This window comes from Drosophila ficusphila, unplaced genomic scaffold (genome assembly GCF_018152265.1).
Source record: "Drosophila ficusphila isolate 14025-0441.05 unplaced genomic scaffold, ASM1815226v1 contig_791, whole genome shotgun sequence".
NCBI lineage: Eukaryota > Metazoa > Arthropoda > Insecta > Diptera > Drosophilidae > Drosophila > Drosophila ficusphila.
Genome location: NW_025064737.1, coordinates 9,184,427 through 9,203,354, shown reverse-complemented (window position 1 = coordinate 9,203,354; position 18,928 = coordinate 9,184,427). Strand labels below are relative to the sequence as shown.

At 40.3% G+C, this 18,928-nt stretch overlaps 1 long non-coding RNA gene across 3 annotated transcripts in view; it reads left to right on the top strand.

The window, feature by feature from the left end:
- The window catches only part of LOC108097598, a 41,990-nt gene that overhangs the window by 6,205 nt on the left and 16,857 nt on the right, over positions 1-18,928 (top strand). The window contains exon 1 of one of the 3 annotated variants that reach the window (XR_001771798.1): positions 4,619-5,046. The exons of 1 other annotated variant lie outside the window; for it this stretch is intronic. This is a non-coding gene — a long non-coding RNA (uncharacterized LOC108097598). Of the gene's footprint in view, positions 1-4,618; positions 5,047-8,262; positions 8,565-18,928 lie in introns of those variants that run through there. One more of the 3 variants, XR_001771800.1, reaches the window with a different exon arrangement.

Genomic DNA, 18,928 nt, shown 5'->3' with positions numbered 1-18,928 from the left:
TATGGGATGTCATGTGTCAAATGGAAATGAGAATTTATGTGTTTGTAATTGAAGGCGAGGCGCGGGCAGTCGCCGCAATCTTCCATCCCGTCAGCCAGCGTCCACGGTCCCTCGGCTTCCCTTTCCCTGATCCACCATTTCAGCCACCATTTTGACGGACCCCAAACCTCGAAACCCCGAAACACGACTCCTCGACGAACGTCATGCTGGTGCTGTGTGGTTGGGCCAACTCCTCGCATTTACATAAATTATAGCCCCTTTGTTCGGACGGGAGTATCTTGACTTATCATCAGCAGAGCCCATCCGGACCCGTTCCTTTGGGATGTTGATGTGGATGCAGGCCGAGGAGTCCAGAGCCTGTTCCATCATCATCGCAGCAGGTCACATCTGCAGGCAGATATTGCCTTCAAGAGAGGAAAAACTGAAGGCTTCCCTTGAAGCCCAATTTCAATTAAATCGAAATCACAACGTTTTTATAGCGTGGAGAGTTTTTCTCAAATAAAAATTTCAAAAATGTGCATTTGGTATTTTATTATTAAGGAATATTCCTTACTGCTTAACTTAAAAATTTGCACAATATTTATTTGACAACCTGTTTACAATTTCGTTAGACTCCTTTACAATAAATATTTACGTGCTTTACAAAATGTTATATCTCATAAACATTAAAACATTTACTAGTTTTAAATCTCTTTCAACCTACCTTACAAACGGAGTCAATCTATTAAGTGTTTTTATATGAATTCCATGAATCTTAAATATGGAATGCCTAGCTGACCGTTTTTTAGAGATCAATTCATCTCTTGGTGGAAATGCTAAATAGCAATAAAAACAAAGAAAGCTATATTTTAAAACACTAAATATGTGAAAGGTGTCAAAAATACCCTATTAATAATGACATATTACCTAGTTTACTCATCAAGATAAAAAAGTTGTCAGCAGTATGTGTCAGTTCGCCATCCATTGGGCCATAACGAATGATAAATCAGAATAGTCACTTTCCCAACCCACAAACCCAAAAGTCGGGGCCATAAAAGGCCAAAAAAAAAGTAGAATGAATGTGCTTTATGACCTAACAGTTCATGATAATATATGTATGTGAATAGTCATTTGTTTATTTGCATAATGAACTCGCTTCACTTACTTCTGTTCCCCCGTTCTTTTCGGGTTTGTTTGGATTTTTGTTTGTTATGTAAATTGAAGTTCTGTGCAAAGCCGACGGCCTCACGCAATTCTGATTCCCACAGCAAGTTGCATTGATTCGTTTTTATGAAATCAGCCATCAAATTAAGTTTATGTCTCAATTAGTTTGGATCGTCGATAATATTTCGTTTCGCGAATGGGCCACAACAGTTTGGTTACAATCCGAGCGGACTCCATAAAAGCACCAGCCCTAAGACCTACAACCGTTTTAACTACTGCAGCGAGTAAATAGCGAAGGGGCGGGCTTCGCGGGGAATGCTGGCTCTTCCTAGTGGCCGTCCGATTGTAAAAAACGGTTATAGCCAATTAAACAAAATACTAAAACTTAGCAGTGCTTCCAGAACGGTTGGCAGTCGAATAGTTTCCCCGCCGCTGCTGCTGGCTCATCTTCAATCCGCGGCCACGGGGCGGATGAGTGACGGAGTGAGGGATGAAAAAGGATATTGAGAAAAACCCCTTTCTCCTTTCTCCTATCTGCTTTTGCCTTTCTCCTTTTCCACTTCCGCTCGATTAACTGTGACATTCCGCCATCCACCATCTTTGTTGCCTCTTCCGAACGATTTCTTTACGCTGATGAGCCGATGAAGTTGTGCATCTCTTTTATGGCCAAGCGAAAAAACGACAACGGCGGAGGAAATTACATTTTTTTTTGGCAGCATTAAAATGGCTTCCAGCCAGCTGATGTCAAATGCATTGGGTCTTAGAACAGGAACCAACCCACCAACCTCGCCAAGATGGAGAAAAACAAATTATAATAAAACCAAGTGGATTTAATGGCACGATTAAAAAAATCAAAAATGTAATTTGCATAACAGATTTAATGGTTTGGAGCTCGGCGGAAAAAAGGAGGCCGACTTGAAGTGTGAAGTCGAATAATAAAACCGAATTTACCACAAGTTTGGTAGATTAGATTGGGAAGTAAATTCTTTAAAGTGAATTGACAACACCTTCAGATAAATAATATTGTTTTTGGTGGAACATATTGCAAAATGTAATCATATGTTTACTAGTCACAGTAAAAAGTAAAGCAATGATTACATTTTATTAAAAAATGTGTTAAATTAGTAGTTTTTTTAATTATATAAATTAAAAGCTATACAAGTTTGATGAACAAGTTCTATATATGTAGCATAGATAAAGGAAGTAATTTATTTAGTCCGCTCAAATCAATGAAACCATTTTAAAAAAAGGTATAAGTTTACAGTAAAGTTTTTTTTTTCAAACAAAAGTACTCCTCGCTTTGACTAAATTTAAAAAAAAAAAAAAAAAAATTAATGCAATTTCAAGCGATTTTGTCAAGGAGCGAGCTCCAGATGACCCAGCTCAGCCGTATCTTTCCCAGAATTTTAATCTCCAGTGGCAGCGAGCTGGGGTTTTACCAATTCCGCTTGCGATGCGCACCAATTGAAGCGTTTAGTTGGCCTGCGAGTGTGTGGGTGTGTGTGTGTAGGTTTGCCGCACAGAAAGCCAATTTTTCATTAGTCAAATTGGAAATTAGTTGGCAGGGCAGGACGAGGCCAAGCCCTGCTCCAAGGACCCCATGTGTGAGGGTCCGCCCTCGAAAGTGAAGCAAAGTGAAGTGAATGCGAGTGGCAGGCGAGGAGAATGAGGGCCAAGCCCTGTGGTCGGCAACTGCGGAGGCCATAAATTGCGCCTGTCACTGTCTTAATGTCCCAAAAACTCCACAATCAGCGACGGCCAATGCTTGGTCCCTCCATCCTGGTTCCATTCCCATTCCCATTCCCATGTCCTTCTGGGTGTCCTGCGGCCGGCAGCGCAACTAAAGGAAAAACAACGATAATTTATAAGTCGTAAATGTGCTCGCCCGCCTTCCTTCCTTCGTTCGTCCCCTTGGAATGCGAAAATGCCGAAATGGTGCACAATTTCCTAAATGTATCGCCCAGTCCGAGTCCGATTAGCAGCCGTCCTTTTGTCAGCAAGGACAGCGAAACGACACAGAAGCCAGAAGGCAGAAAGCAGAAAGCAGAAGCCGGCAAACCCAGAACCCAAAAATCAAAAACCACCATTGCTACCCAGACAAAACCCAACCATCGGCAAATGTCCTTTCAAGATGGCCGACTTCCTTGGAGGGAGTTGTGTTTGCGTTTGCTTGCCAGAAAATATCAAATTATTGGCGAGGACGAAGGCGGAGGACCATTTCGGCAAATTGCTAAATATTTTCAAGCTCACTGAATCGAATCGTAAATTATTCGCTCGTAATTTGGATTCCACCAAACCCCAATGAATTGTGGAAACTGTTTTCAGACCTAAGTCTACTTTGACGACCATTTTCCTTAAATTAAACTTTGTGAGGCTCATAATTAATTTTAACATTTTTCCAACTATTTTTCCATAGAAAATATTTGGAACTTGTGAAGCGAATTATCAATCTTGCACGTGTCAACCATTCTTATCTCTTTTTTAATAAGACCACAGAGCACATGTCGAAATGTAAATTCATAGAATTTTGATTTTGAAAGTATTACAATTTCCAAGAAAACAATGAGGTAGGTTTCTGATTATTGCTAAACTTTTTTTATAAGTAACTTCTTGGAAATGTTTTTTGTTTTATTAAAAAAAGTCTTAAATATATTCTAAACATAATTGAAGGTTGTTTTGTACTCATTTCAAAGAATTTAATGTATCGACGTTTTCTCAAACGATTGATATGCATTAAAAATGCGTTTTCTATCTTTTATAAAAATATTATTTATTATAATCGATTCGCCAGAGGATATATCTGCAGTCTGCAAAGTTAATACATGATTTACGAACTATTTTTCAAAAAAAAAAAAAGTGCCGCAAAACCTCGGATTAGTTGAGATTGCTTTAATGGCCATCTTGGCTTAATTTTCCTTTGGTTTTGGTTATTGCCTCCGAGGCTGGCTTTTAGTGCCTAGAAAGGTGTTCGGTTTTATCGATTGGATGTGTGCGTCAGGTGTTGTATCCTCTTCTTCGGGGTGTCTTTTGCTTTGCCGCTTTTCCTCATTTCCATTTCCATTGCCATTCTACATTGCAAGCAGCCACGTCGTCCGAACTCGAATTTTCAATTTTCTACGCCTATGACACAGGGGGAAAGGGGAAAAGGGGGGCTGAGGGGGAAAAGGGGATCCTGGGGTCATGTGGAAATCACGAGAGCGAGAGCGAGAGAGCGAACCAACCGAAAGCCAAGAGATTTCCACTCGCAGAGCGGCGCAAAGTGGTGATTTCGTATTCGCCTCACTCTCGCACACACAGGCCCACTCGCACACACACATACACACCATTGCAGAGCAGACACACACACAACCACATTCGAGAGTATGTGTGTGCGTGTTTGTGTGTATACCTCTTAAAGGCTGTTGTTCTGGTTTTGGCGCTTGGCGTTTTTTACGGTGCGCCGCCCGAGTATTTACCACTTTACAATGGCGTTTTAGTACCGCGAGTCGTCATTGTCGTCGTCATCATCGCCGCATAAAGTCGAAATTAAAACCGCGGAGTGTCAGCCATAAAGCACTAGCACCGACTTAATCCCGGCCCCGATTTGGGTTAATCTGGCTCAATCGCCGCTCGACCACTGGCCATAATTAATACCATTCGCGATCGAACATCGAATCAATGTTTAATTAATAGAACAGATTTGGATTTATGCAGTGGAAAGGTTCGGATATTGTTAAAATCTAAAAGTGTGGAGTGTAAAGTTTGACCTGAAATTGACAAAATACCTTAGTGCAAAACATGAAGAAACTCCGCTGGCACTTCATGCAAAATCTTTATTCTCAAGAGTAAATATCGGAGGTGATAAATCAGAAGTTTACCAGTTTTTAACTGCATTTAATTTACTTTAAAGCGAGTTGAACGACGGTAAGTGGATTGTTTGGCTAATGAACTAGTCAAGAAATACTCAAAATTCATAAAAATTATTTATTACTGCTTCTTGTCCAATAAAAAACAATATTTGGTAAATACTTAAAAATTGAATTCAAAATGATTTTTGAAAAAGTCTTGTTGTCAATCATAAAATAAATACTGTGTTTAAAATTACAAATCAGTTTTAATGAAAATGAAATGATAGCTTATAGCATTTTAAATGTTTTTGTATTACATGGTTATAACATAGTTATAACTATCTTCTAAGAGAAATATATATAAAAATAATAATAAAGACCTTGTATAAGAGTTTGTCAAACTTTTACTTAATCAAATTGTAACACTTCTAGCCATTTCGCAGTTCATTGCCCAATTTAGGCCCGAAATGTTAATTCGAAATGACTTTCCGTTGGCTGAGCGTTCCGCTCGGCGGCGCAGCAATGAAGACCATAATGCTATTATTTTGATTGCCCTGACATTTGATCGAATCGAGGACCACATGCCAATGGCCACTGGGCCAGCGTCTAATTAGGCGGGGAAAAGCGTTTAGCTAATTGCAGTTGGACCAATTGGCCGACGCGGGTGCTCGCTCATTTACGACTGTTCCAATAAAAATAATGCATAATAATGGCAATAAAACAATAAAGTTATGGAACGCCCGGCAGTCGGACAGATAGAGGGAGATAGCCGGCGGGCGAGTGGGCAAAATGAGCACATACGATGGCCATAAATATTTACAGCCAAGCAAACACTTGCTCAAATTAAGTACTCGTTAAATTGGAATTGTATGGCGGTCGGACCACCGAGCTCGCCGAGTGACCAGCAAATTGATAAAAAGATAAATTGAATCATAAAGATGGCCGCTTCCCCAGCAGCGCTCCACATTTTGCTGCCCGATTGCAGGACATTTGGCATTTTTTAATTGCCGCGCAAAGTAATGTAAAAAGATTCGCAGTTGTGTCCCCCGTCGGAGGATGGGTTCTTCTAATCCCAAACTTTGTTTGTTTCTCAAAGAAGATGTGGTGGTTGGGAGACTACGGCTGGTTTTTACGGCCCGGCAACATGAGACCCATCTGCAATGCGCAGATCCCATAGCTAAAACCGTAGTCCATTACACATAGAAAATAAATTACTGCAAGTATAGAAACATTATTTAAAGTGCCTTCTAAATAAGTAATTTGTTTAACTTGATGCGAAAACCAGTGCCAATACACGTATTGTTTTATAAAGGAAATGCATCAGGAATGTGACAAAAATAATTTCGTTATCATTTTAAGTTCATCTAAAAGAAAGCTGTACTTGTTTAAAAGATCTTTTAATAGTACAGAATTCGATTTTTTTTAAAACCAAAAATCATTATTTGGCTACTAGATAATATTATAATTCTTCATTATTTCTTTATAGATTTAAAAAAAAGTGTTTTATATATTCGCTCAAAAAACATTGAATCTTTTTATAATTTATCTCAAATGAAGGTTTTTTTTGTGTGCCTGTACTTTTGGCCTGCCTTTTGTATGATTAACTTTCGGATTTTGTAAAATTATAATGGATCCCTGCTGCGGCCCTTTCTTTGGGGGGTAGGGCTCCCCTGGAAATGGCGCTGCACACCCCTAAATTGCGAGGGTGGCAAACGAATTAAGCTCGTAAAAGCCCACACAAGCGGAATGGGCTCGGGGTATTTTGGGCTTCGCTTGGGGATTTTGCGTGTATTTTTTTTGGGGGTGATGGTGATGATTCTGGCACGGGTTCGGGTTCGGCTTCTGCTTCCGCTTCCGAGGCTCGTAAAACCGGGGAAGGGAAAACCCATTAAAATCGCAACCCCCGAGCGGAATGGAAAGGAATCTGCATTAGCATTCTACCGAAATAACGTTGCCTCCGAGTCCCAGAAGTTACACCATCTTGTAATATTATATGTGCGGGGCTCTAATGTAATACACACACGTGCTTGTGTTGACAAAAATACAATTTCCATCCTAAGCCAAGGAATGGAGAAGGGCTTTGTTTGCATTTCTAGTGGGCATTTCTTTTATACAAGATTATTCAAACAGAAAACTATGCTTTAATGGTGTAAATATTTGGTGAAAACACCTTTGCTTACTTTTATGTTTGATCAAAAGCTATGATTGTAGTATACAAATTACTTTTTCCATATCCATACTTATTTAAAAAGATACATATATTTATCATACTATTTATTTTCATTTTTTAAACTTATAAGAAAACGTTTTTTCTTACACATTCGTTTCTATTTCTACTTTGCTGCAGAAAACGACCAGAAATAAATATTGTGTTGAATTGGGTCCACATAAAATAAAGTGTTTGCACATATATTCCATTAAAGTGTTTACTTCCATTAAAAGCACTATATCTATGTTTAAAGCCATCGTAAAATAGTTTAGAGCGGTGTATAAATTATACTAGTATCATTGTGCATTTATTCTAAAAAGCATTGGCAATTCAGCTCAATAAACTAGAGGCTTTGTTGCTTTAATAGTCAATCGGTTAGCAGTACTCTAATACTTGCCTTTGATTAAAAAAATAAAGACAGTTTGCTGCTCAGAAGTTTAAGTGAATTTCTATTCTAAGTTTAATCCATTGGGCCAAAGCCAAAGGCTTGTGCTTCGGGTTAAATGTCTTTTGCAATAAGAGCAGTTTCCCAGGAATCTCAAGTCAGAAACCGTAATTCCAAAGAGCATCCTAAAGGCTTTTTTCTCGAGCGAGACAATGCCAAAGATGTTTCCATTGCATTTCAAACGCTGAAAGACTTTGCTGATTAGAAATTCTTGTAGTTTTTCCCATTCTTTTTCTCCCTTTGTGCAGAAGAGGGGGAAGGGGAAAGGAAGACGGACAAAGGAGAGGACACAAAGCGAGAGAGCAATAAAATGGCTGCGAACGAGAATGAGAATGAGAATGGAAGGCAGAGCGGACGAGGGGTGGTTTTATTTCATTTTAGAGATACACAACAGCAAAAGATACACATGGCAGGCGCACCAGCGGACACACAGATACAGATACGCGGTGAGCTAGAGATACACACGATACAGTGGTGTGCGTGTGCGACAGAGAGAGCATGCTGGGGCATGCGCATGGGTGCGAGGGAGACAACAGAGAGAGAGGGGGAAAATGGAAGGGGGGCCCAACGGAAAACACATTTTCCAGCCTCGTCGACTTTTTACATCGCATTTTATGGCATTTGGTCGTAAACTTCTTGTTAGTGTAGAGCGGATCGCAGCGCGCGAAGCAATCGAAACAGCGCCACGAAAACAACAAATCAATAGGCGAACGGCCAACTTATTAGGCTCCCCTCGCAATTACCAATCAAGGCTCCCTCGTTTAAAGTGACATTTGGCCAATTACCCATTTAACCAACCGAAAGGTGCGCGAGTGAAAATGAAGCTGAAATTCGGAGACTCAACTCTTGACAAACCGCCGTCGCTTTCCGTTCAGTTTTGCTGACCAAACTGACCACAAACCACGACTATATATACCATATATCTGTCACTAAAAGTCACGTAAGTGCCCCGACTTCCAGTCCTTCATGAAACGAATCGCCGGACGTGAGAGGCGTGTCCAATTTGAATAAGTATTGCAACCGATGCAAGGCCACCCAGCAAAAGGTGTCAAGTCTTCAAGGCTGCGAACGTACTTTACTGCCAAAAGGTGCAATCGCCAATTGCCGCGGCTGTTCGTGTGTGAAATACTGACTATTCCCTTTAAAATCGTGTTTAAATAGTTCCTAAATGTCTTAAGGGGGAAAAAATCCATCTGGCTAAAAAATATTTGGCATTTTACGTTGATTATGCTTGCTCAAAAGTGCATTAAAATAATTTAAAATTTAAATTGTGTTACTTTAATAAAGTTAACCACAAATGCTTGCGCTATCTGATCTAGAAAGATTTCTGTTGATATAAAACTCCAACATTACAAGTCAACTGTACTATTCATTCTTATTTAAAATGTGTGAACCGAGATTAAAAAAATCATGCGAATGAATTATAATGAGAACGTAACTGAAGGAGATAACATTAAATTAATTTATGACATTATTAAAAGAGTAGAGCTTCATGTAAAAGGTGATCAGGTCATTTATTTCAAGTATAAATTATGAAAAGCGTCGAATAATAATTTTTTTCGTAATTGTTTACACATGCTTCTTAACTATTTCGTAATAAAGTAAGCAACACACGAGCGTCATTATTTGCTTATCTGTAAAACAATAACCTTTTTTTATTGGCTGCCAAAAGAACTATTTAATTAAGTTTGCTAGGGCAGCAATTAAATTCAAGAGTGCGATTGCGTCAATCTGTTTATGGCCGAGTTCAAGGGTTAAGCGTGAACCTGCACCAAATTCCAGACTGGGTAAAAGCCTAAAAATACAATCCAGAAATAGCAGCCACACATCGCTACCGTGCACACTTCATTACCGATCAGGTGTTAAGTGCATTCCGACCCGCCAAGAAGAGCAGGACTCCTGCCTTTCTGCTGTTTGGCCGTTTTATGGAGGAATCTCCTCAATTGAGCGCCATCGTTGATGGCGCACTTAATAGCACAAACGCTCAATGAATGCCGCTCTGTTTCTGTTCTTTTCTGTTTGTTGGGATTTATGGGAGGTACTAAAGTCATTAGCGCCAGTCACAGTCGTTGGCCATCAAACGGCGAACCATCGAGCCATCGAAGTTGCGTGCGGTTTTCGGCTCGAAATTCGGCACCTCACCTACTCAACTTCTCGACAAAAAAGGGATCGTAATTGCGGTCATAATTCCATAAATATCCCTTAATCGCGGTAAAGGTGGCTTGGCTTTTACGGTCTAGCCGGTTAGCTGGTTTGTTGGTTTGCTGGCTAGCTGGCCATAAACCGCGAGTTGATTAAAACGCAGTGAAAAGCGGGTTTTAAGTTTGGGTCCCTCCCCCGACATGCGTACTATAAAATAGTATACAACTCGCTAAGCGGCGCGTCGGCCATAACGACCAATCTCTCACGCGAGCGAAGGCGGCCATGATGGTCGTCCGCTTCAAGCCAAGACTGCCTACCTTCTTCAGGGGTGTGTGTACCGCTCAGCCACTGGGTTGGGCCAAGAGAGTGAGTGAGATGGAGAAAAGAGAGAGTAAGAGAGGGATAGGGAGTCTGTAAGGGGAAAAGAGAGGCAAGTATCATTGCTTAATCCACACTGAGGAAAACGTAGGGAAAAAGAGTATTTTTTCAAGTTAATAATTAGTTCACAGCATTATTAAATTTAATTATTTTATAATATCTTGAAAATTTTGTCTTTGCTTATTATGCCTTACAAGAATTAGAAACCCCTGAAACACGTTGCGTATACGTGATGTACGTTCATGTTGAAGTAACTGATAATATTTCATAATCTTTGTTAAACTTATGATCCCGTAATTAGTTGACTTGACATTTATATTGTTTAGCAACAGCAGCAACTGAATTATGTTATAAATTTTCGAATCAGCAATTTATATTTATATGAGTGATTGCGCAATTCATTTAATGGCAATGTCATAGGGGTTAGCTGTTGTGCTGCTTATCTCAATAAAAAAAGTCAGAAACAACCAATAAGAATGGAAGCAGAGCAAAAACAATTAATGTTGTTGGAGTTTATTAATAATTGGATAATAGTTTTTTGGGTCAATTGTAATAATAGTTAATTGTATGAAAATGAAAACCATTTGAACATTTCTAGATTTGTTGAATTCCTGGTCATGAAAATGCCTTCACAACAAAGAAAGGTTTCTATCTCACAGTGTATTCAAAACCGGTTGTCTTTGCTCTCGGAGCGTGCGTATAAGATGCGTTTTCTTATATTAGCAGATAACCAAGTGAACGGAATCTCTCTTCGCGTGAATGTTTGTTGGGTTGAAAAGGCAGTTAAGCTGGTAGTTCGGGACTTCCCCGCCAGGGGAGCTGCGTGCATGCTAAGGTTCGTGTACAGGGAGTTGTCCTCTTTAGTGCGCCGAATCGGCGACAGAGAGCGCTGTGTTTCATAAAAAGTTATAATTACAACTTTTTAAAGAAAACGTATACTTAATAACCGAATTCATTATTAGTATTATTATTCAATAAGTAGGCATTTCATCACATTTTTATGAAAAGTGTTCACACGAAATTTTGATTATTTTAATTACAAAATGGAAGCCAAATTCCAAAAGTAATGTTTCTATGCCAATTTCAATTTATGTTTATTAGTTTCTTTCAAAATTAAGTAATCAGTGTCATGTTATTTCGTAATAACATGTTCATATTATAATTAGGAAAAAAATTATGGCCCATTAAAGGGCCAAAGTTTTTGAGTAAATCTCTTCATAGATTAAATTGGGATTTTCCTAAGCGAGTCAATTATTTTCATCCGGAGTCTAACAAGTGGAAGATAATCCAGTGACCTCGTAAATATTAATAAAAATTATTTAACCTGCGGCGGACCTTCAAGCAATATGGAAATTCCAGTTCTTAATTTTTGATGCTCTTCATTTTTAGATGATAACACAGAACTGTTCAATTTGTGCGTTAAAATAGAAGGCAGATGGAATACAAATATAAATTGGAGGCAGATGACTGGCGGGGGTGGAGTCATCGTCGCTTGACGACAAGAAATGCCCATTCCCTTATTGCCAGTTGTCGGGTTTTATCTATGGACACTTTCGAGTGCAATTGTTCAAGAGCTGCCTCGTTGGTCCCCGCGGGACGTGTTGTCCCATTGAAATGCCTTTGAAATCGTGTTTCTGCGGAGGAAGGAAGCCGGAGTCACCCAAGCATGTAGCTACAAGACTCAGAATGGAAGCGAGCGTGAAAAGGGAAACTGCCAGCAGAGGTGCCAAAATGGGAAATGTTTCTGACTGAAAGAAAGCTGAAAAGTCTCTATAATTTCAGATGATTTATACTACGTTTTTATTCTTTTTTGTTTGCCAATAGCTGTAAAGGTTAGGTTAGGTCGTAAAACCTTGTCTGCATAAAAGTTTTATCTCCTCAATTATTAATAAATATTAGTATTATCTTTTTATTCAATTTCAATTATCATAGACCAAACATATCTTATAATGTATAATATTTGCATTATTATTTTTATTTTTTTTAAAAGAGGAATATGTCAACCACTTTTTTAAAATACATACTATATTTTTTCTGCAAATTTTAAAAAATTTTTATCTTGAAAAAATCTGAATTGGCAGCCTTGACTGGCAGTACACGTAGTACAAATGAAATTCTTCTTCCGAGAAGTTCTCGAGCGTAGCAACTTAGCAAGTCTGCTTGGCGATCGCGAATATTTCCATTTGCCGCCAACAAAATTCCCAGGGAAAAGGCGGCCGCCGCAAGTTTCTCAGTTCCGTGGAAGTGACAGAATCGCCAGCATTTGCTCCACATTTGGCTGGCAGTCTGTCTGAATGCAACTTCCGCCGGGAACTGGCCCCATATGGCACATCATATGCGGATCCACGGGGGGATTGGGGGGTTCGCTTACTCGGGAAAATGTAATGGAAAATGTCTATTCAGGAAAACACCCTCCCAAACGAAATTCCAGCTCCGCCACTGAGGAACAGCCATCGACATTGAGAAGCATTTTAATATTATCGACACTTATTTTTGTGCCATCCGATGTTTTCCCGTTGCTGTCCCAAATTAAATTGGCTCTTCTTCTCAGCCAGATGGGTTCCGAAAAAGCCAAAATATTTGCACTTATGAATATTTATTTTTATTTATAGATACATATATACAAATGGGCAAGTGGCACACACCTTTGCACATTTGAAGTTTGTCGCTCTCAATTTAAATGCCGAAAAATATCTGTTTAAATAAAAGAGAGCTTTGTAGGAGGTTCAATTTATTTTCCATATTTTATTTTTGAATTTCAAGAGACACTTAAAAACTTAACGGCAATTCGCATTGCCATATTTAAAGCTCACCATTTAATTTTATTAGATCGTCCATTTCATGGCTCTAATTTTGCCTCATTAAATTAATTTAAAGACTTAATGATTGTAGTAATTCATTTTGTTACTCCGATTCATTTTAGTTATAAACGCAATCAATGATTTTCTTATAAAAACATTAATAGTGTTAATAAAATAATTGTTTATGGTTAACTTATTTTTTTTTTATTTTATAAGTTTGATTTCGGTATAAACCAGTACAAACGTTTATAATGTTATTTATCAATGTATATACATACATAATTATATAAATAAGTGTTTCTGAAAAAGAAAATGGCAAGTATAAGAAAAATTTCAAATAAAAAGGAGCGCAAGCTATAATCTACTCTTCTGAACTTGAATTTTATTTGCTTTGTTCTTCTTTCTGATTTTGCAACTTATTTGTATCTTGATTTCGAAGTTGGCAGGAAACTTTTGCCCTCCATTTGGATGTACATATATGTACATCCTCGTAGAACCAAGAACCCAAAACCCAAGGAAGGCTGCTCCACGTGCACGCCGGGATTAGTTGGGAGCCAATTTATTTTATGTCTCCCGGCACAAACATAATCATGTCTAATTTTGTTTACTTTCAAAAATGTGCGTGCGTGAGTCTTTCCATGTCACTTGGAGTGTGCTTGTGTGTGTGTGGTGTGGTGTGTGTGTATCCATGGCAGAGTTTTTCAGAGGGGGCTGTTTCCAGACTTTCAGTTTTCGTTTTGGGTCCAGGGACAGGGACTTTTCCGGGTTTCCTGCAGCGCAGCGACGACAATGTTCATTAACTAAATTTAGAGTGCGGCGGCTGGGGAAATTACACATTTACGCCGACGACGAAAAGTTACGCAATCGAATCCCGGGGAGCGCGGCAGCGAAATCAGGATGGCGGAGGGATGGATGGATGGAATGGAATGGAAGGTGTGGAGTGGAGTGGAGTGGGGAGTCCTTGGGCCATTTCGCACTCGAGTGGTAACCTCCTTTCCGGCAGGACGAACTGAACCCCTGGCGATGGGGGTGTGTCCGTGTGGTCGGGAGATGCGTGAGCCTTGTTTTAAAATTGCGTGTTTGCCGGCTGCCCAGAATATTTGCTGTTGGGTATCGGAATTGAAATCGGACTGGTGGAATGGTGAATGGAGGGTGGTTGGGTGTTTAGATGGTTGGGTTTGCGTGCCAAAGTGATTACGTAAAGGGAATGCTCGCCCAGGCAAAAAAGGGTTTCGAAATTGTATTTCATTTTCGGGAGCGGGGGAAAATCGCAACTGGAATGCGAATAATTTGAAACAAAAGTTGCCCGGCACAAAATGGCGGCAATTAAAATGTTTAATGAAATTCAGCCAAATCGCCGTTTTGCAGCGAGGAATTTCCCGAAGACGAAGGCCTTTCAGATATTTTAATTATCTCGGCGTTTGTTTAATGGCCTCTCTAACCCCCCAAAAAGCAGCTGCTCGGTGGGAAAAGCGGATGGGTAACTGAAGCCGGAAAAGCGCTGGAAACCCATCTCATCCATATGCATGCTGAAGAGGGCCAAAAGCGCTTCGAGCCAAGTGAATATGCGGTTTTCAGGCCAAGCCAAGCCAAGCCAACCCAAGCCATTGCAGTCGCAGTCGTGAAATCGGATTGCGTGTAGCCATAAATCTGTGATTTTAATGCGCGTTATTAAATTGCAAACAGCCGCAGTTGGAATCGCGAATGGGGAATCGGGAAAGGGGAATTGGGAATCGCAGGGCCAATAAAATGCAATTAATATGTTTCGCCAACCTGCAACAAAGTTCACCTCTTCGAAGCCTGCACAAATGGCTCCACGAGAATTTCGCGACTGCAATTCGATCGTGTCATCTTCTTGGACTCCATTTTGCGCGCACTTCGATTGAGTCCCGCGAACTGCGAATTTGCATTGTAAATTCAGCTCGAGATCCGGCGTTATTATGGCCGATATCGGGCCACTCCCCCGAGAAAAGGGGAGGGGAACTGCCTGAGAGGGGGAAGGGGGAATCGGAGCGGGTTCGTTATCGGACGGCGCAAACAAGTCACGTCGCCTAATTTATGCGACGGCAACAGCGACGGCCAAAGCTAAAATATTCGAAAAACGTGTCTTTCGATTTTTAATGGCCGCGCATAAATTTCAACATTAAGACTCGTAATAACTTCATTACACGAACTATAATTCTGTTTCTTTTTTCGGCCTTTGTTCGGCTTTCGCTCGCCGGCGGCACTCAAAATGTCATGTTTTGCTTTGCCGTTGGCGGGAAACAATATTGAAATCAAGACTCATCTGCATTCGCACATATTTTACTGAGCCATGTGATCGGGAAAACTTTATCTCAAGTTGGCCACCCACCCACAAAACTATAAATATTTTTAGGATAATAAGGATAGGAGCCTGGGAAAATGGTTTAAAGTAATTTCACTGTGGGATTTGAACATTAAAAGTTTGTTTTTTAGTTAGCTTCCACCACTTTAGTTCAAAAGCAATTGTTTTCATGAGAGTTAAGTGATAAATCTTTTTCGGTTTATATATTACATCTTGTTTATATATTACATTAACCAACATAAACTATTTCATTAACATGCAGAGGAAATTAGTATAACCATCAACATTATCTACTTTTTATATCGTTTTAATTTGAACGTAAAATCATTTTATAATTTATTAACAATTTTTATTTGGGCGTTAAAACATTTTATTATTTATTAGCAATTTTTATTTGTTTTGTATTTAGGTGTTAGTTAATTATGTGGCAATTTATTATAAGCTGGTTATTAATTTGAATCAGGCGGAACAACTTAAGATCAAGTTATACTACCTATTAATAAACAATCAGTTTTTTAAGTTTTAAATCTTATTAAATGCGTTCCATGAATCACTTGAAATACAACCTGCACGCTAGTGATATAATGAGTTTTTGAAATGCACCTGAAGAGGCGAGCTGGTTAGTTAACGAGCATGAATAACAAAGTGCTCGCAGAACCGAGCTCGGGGCGCATATGATGTGTATATCAAATATGTATTTATGCATTCGGGTACAGCCACGCCGCTGACACGTGAGCCCGATCCGGGAATTAGACGTAATCCCCGTCGCTCCGCGAGACCCCCGCCAGCAAATCCTGGGGCCCAAACTCCAATAACTTCGTGTTGCCTGTTGGCTGCCACAAATCTCATTTCGTATGCCGGTCCGCCATCGCTTTTTTTGGAGTCGCGGAAAGGGGGAAAAGCACTACAACAACAATGCCGAGGTGCGGAGGTGTTGATAGAATAACGCAGGGCGTGAATTTTTAGTCGAAATATTACACATACACATGTAGATACAAACACAAATGCAGACACGTACGGAGCCCTGGGGTTATACATATTTAAGCCCCATAAAGGAGCGCAAAGGAGTGGCGAACACCGCTCGCAATCAGTGAGGAGAAACTGCGAGCCGGCGGCCGGGATAAATGCACATATTAAATTTGAAACGTATTTGGAATTTTTGATGAGGCCCGAAAATGAGGTTTACTTGGGGTTTCGGGTTTTTTGGGTGGTGGTTTCAAGGATTTCAGGCGTTTCGGGGTTCGAAATTGGGATGGCGGCATATGGTCGAAAAAAAGTCGGGCAGGGGGTTAAAGGCCACTTTCGATGCGCCATAGTTGTTGCCATTTCTCCCCCTGGTCTGTCAGCCACTTCCGCTGGCCGTTGCACACGGGGAGCGTACGTTGAACCGGGGCCAAGCCAAGTGTATCCGAGAGATACAGATACAAATGCCAGATACCGCACTGCCTGCCCCCATTTACTCCCCCCGCTTCTCGATTCGTTGCGGTGGCTCAGCAAAGATTGGGAACGGGGTCTTAGTCTCAGTTTCCAGCCAGCTTCGCCATCGCTCCATCGCTCCATCGCTCCATCTTTCCATCTGTCCATTTAACCATCCGTCGTCCGTCTGCATTTGTATCTGTATCTCGGGAATGGGAATGGGATTGGGAATGGGAATGGCCATCGTGTGGGCACTCAACCCACTTGACGGCGCGACTGGAACTCATCTCGAATGCGCGCCTCTTATCCGATCCATTATTTCGATGGATTTATAGGCATGAAGGTTGGGCAGCCACTCCATTCCAAATGCCCCAGCCACATACCATACCAAACCATCCCATACCATCCTATAACATACTAACCCATCCCCATGGCATCGTGTCCAGTCTTTTCGTTGAATTTTTTATGCCTCTTTGCCGGTCCTCTCGGTCAGCTCAAATCTCCATCTCCTCTTCTGTTGTTGTCGAGGTGGTTTTATATTTCGTTATCTTACTGTTCTTTTTTAAACTTTTTCATGCCATCGGTTGGATAGGAGTTTGAAGTTTTTGTAGTTATTAGTTGGCACTTAGTTTTGCTGAGCTCATCCGAATCAGAAGTGAACAAAAAATAATAAAAAATACGATGAGTGTGGGGGTTTTGCGCTTGCTATAAAACCAAGAATTTTATGCTAAATTCAATAACAACTACTCCAAAGTTGTAAATAAAAATCTGTTTACAAAACTTGGTAAGGAATGCTAAGATTTCCAAACTAGTTTGTGAGATAAATAAGAGAGAAATAACTGATAAAGTAGAAATTATAGAAATAATATCAGCTATCATTTATATTAACTATTTTAATGAGTACAAATAAATAATTGTTTTAAAATAAAATCAACTAACTGAGCTTTCAGACAAATAAGATCTATTTAATTGCAATTTTGATTAGTTAAAATCATTTTTATTATAAAGGTTTTTATGGTTTTAAAAATAAGTTTGGCAAATCATTTTTATCAAGATTATTATTTTAAAAGGAATTTATATCTTCTTCAACTTATCTGGCAAGAGCCATCTTCCCCTGAAGACTTCCACTCGCCGGGCAGTGTAATTTACAACTGAAACTGCCTCCGGCGGAGGGAACAGAGAGCAGTGGGGGAATATTTTAGAAAGTTACATAAGCAAACAATCCTTTTGTGTACAGTATCTCGGGATCCCGAGTTCCTATCTCGCCAGTCACCCTCAATGTGTTGCTCTAATTTCATTGTTCACGGTCTCTTTGCCTTTGTTTGAGTTTTGAATATGCCGAGCATTTCGGATATATTTTTGGGATGGAAAATGACTAAGGGCGAAAAGGGTTTCTTTGGCTGTTCGGTTCTTGGTTCGTCCAACCGTCGCCATCATAAATCAGTTGAGCATCGACGTCGACATCGACAACAGAGGGCAATATGCGTAAATGCAATAAAATCATAAAACGAATTGTGTCGGCGGGGGAAACTGAACTGGCAACTGGGATGCTAAACGGAAAATTTGAATCTCGGCTCGAGAATTGTACCGTTTTTGGTCCGACGCACGGACGGCTTTATTTTTATGACCCGGTCGCGTTAACTGGACGCAAATAGAGCTCGACGGGGAGCAAAATCTTGAACGGGGGCGGGCTTGACATTTCTGTTGTATAAATACACAAATACATATTTTGATTTGGTGCGCGTGCAGGCCGTGCCCTAATTTTAACCTCTCCTTTTTGGATATTCACGCATCCATTAGTTACACTGGATATCGTACAGTTTGCCGGGTGGCCGTTCTAGATTTTTTTTCTGTGTTGTATTTTCAAGTCACTAACTATGCGGATCCATAAAACGCCTTTACATGTTGTCCCCGCCTCGTTAGCCGTGGATGTTGGAACCTGCATCTGTCAGAGGCACAAATTCTATAGCCGCATATGCAAATGAAGCTGATGCATCCACGAGTACGGAGGCATATGCAAATGCGACTGGTTATGCTCGACCATAGACCATAGAGTATACTATAGCATAGTGGCCAGTCCATATAGTATAGTATGGACCATGGTCCATGGTGTTTGGACGACCCGCGGCGCATTCCGAAGTGCCCTATAAAAGTGTCACTTTTTATTTGGCCCCAGTTGGCCGGCTGATTAGTCAGCGTTCCATGCAAATGGCCAATGGTCTTTCGTCTGCATCTCTTTGG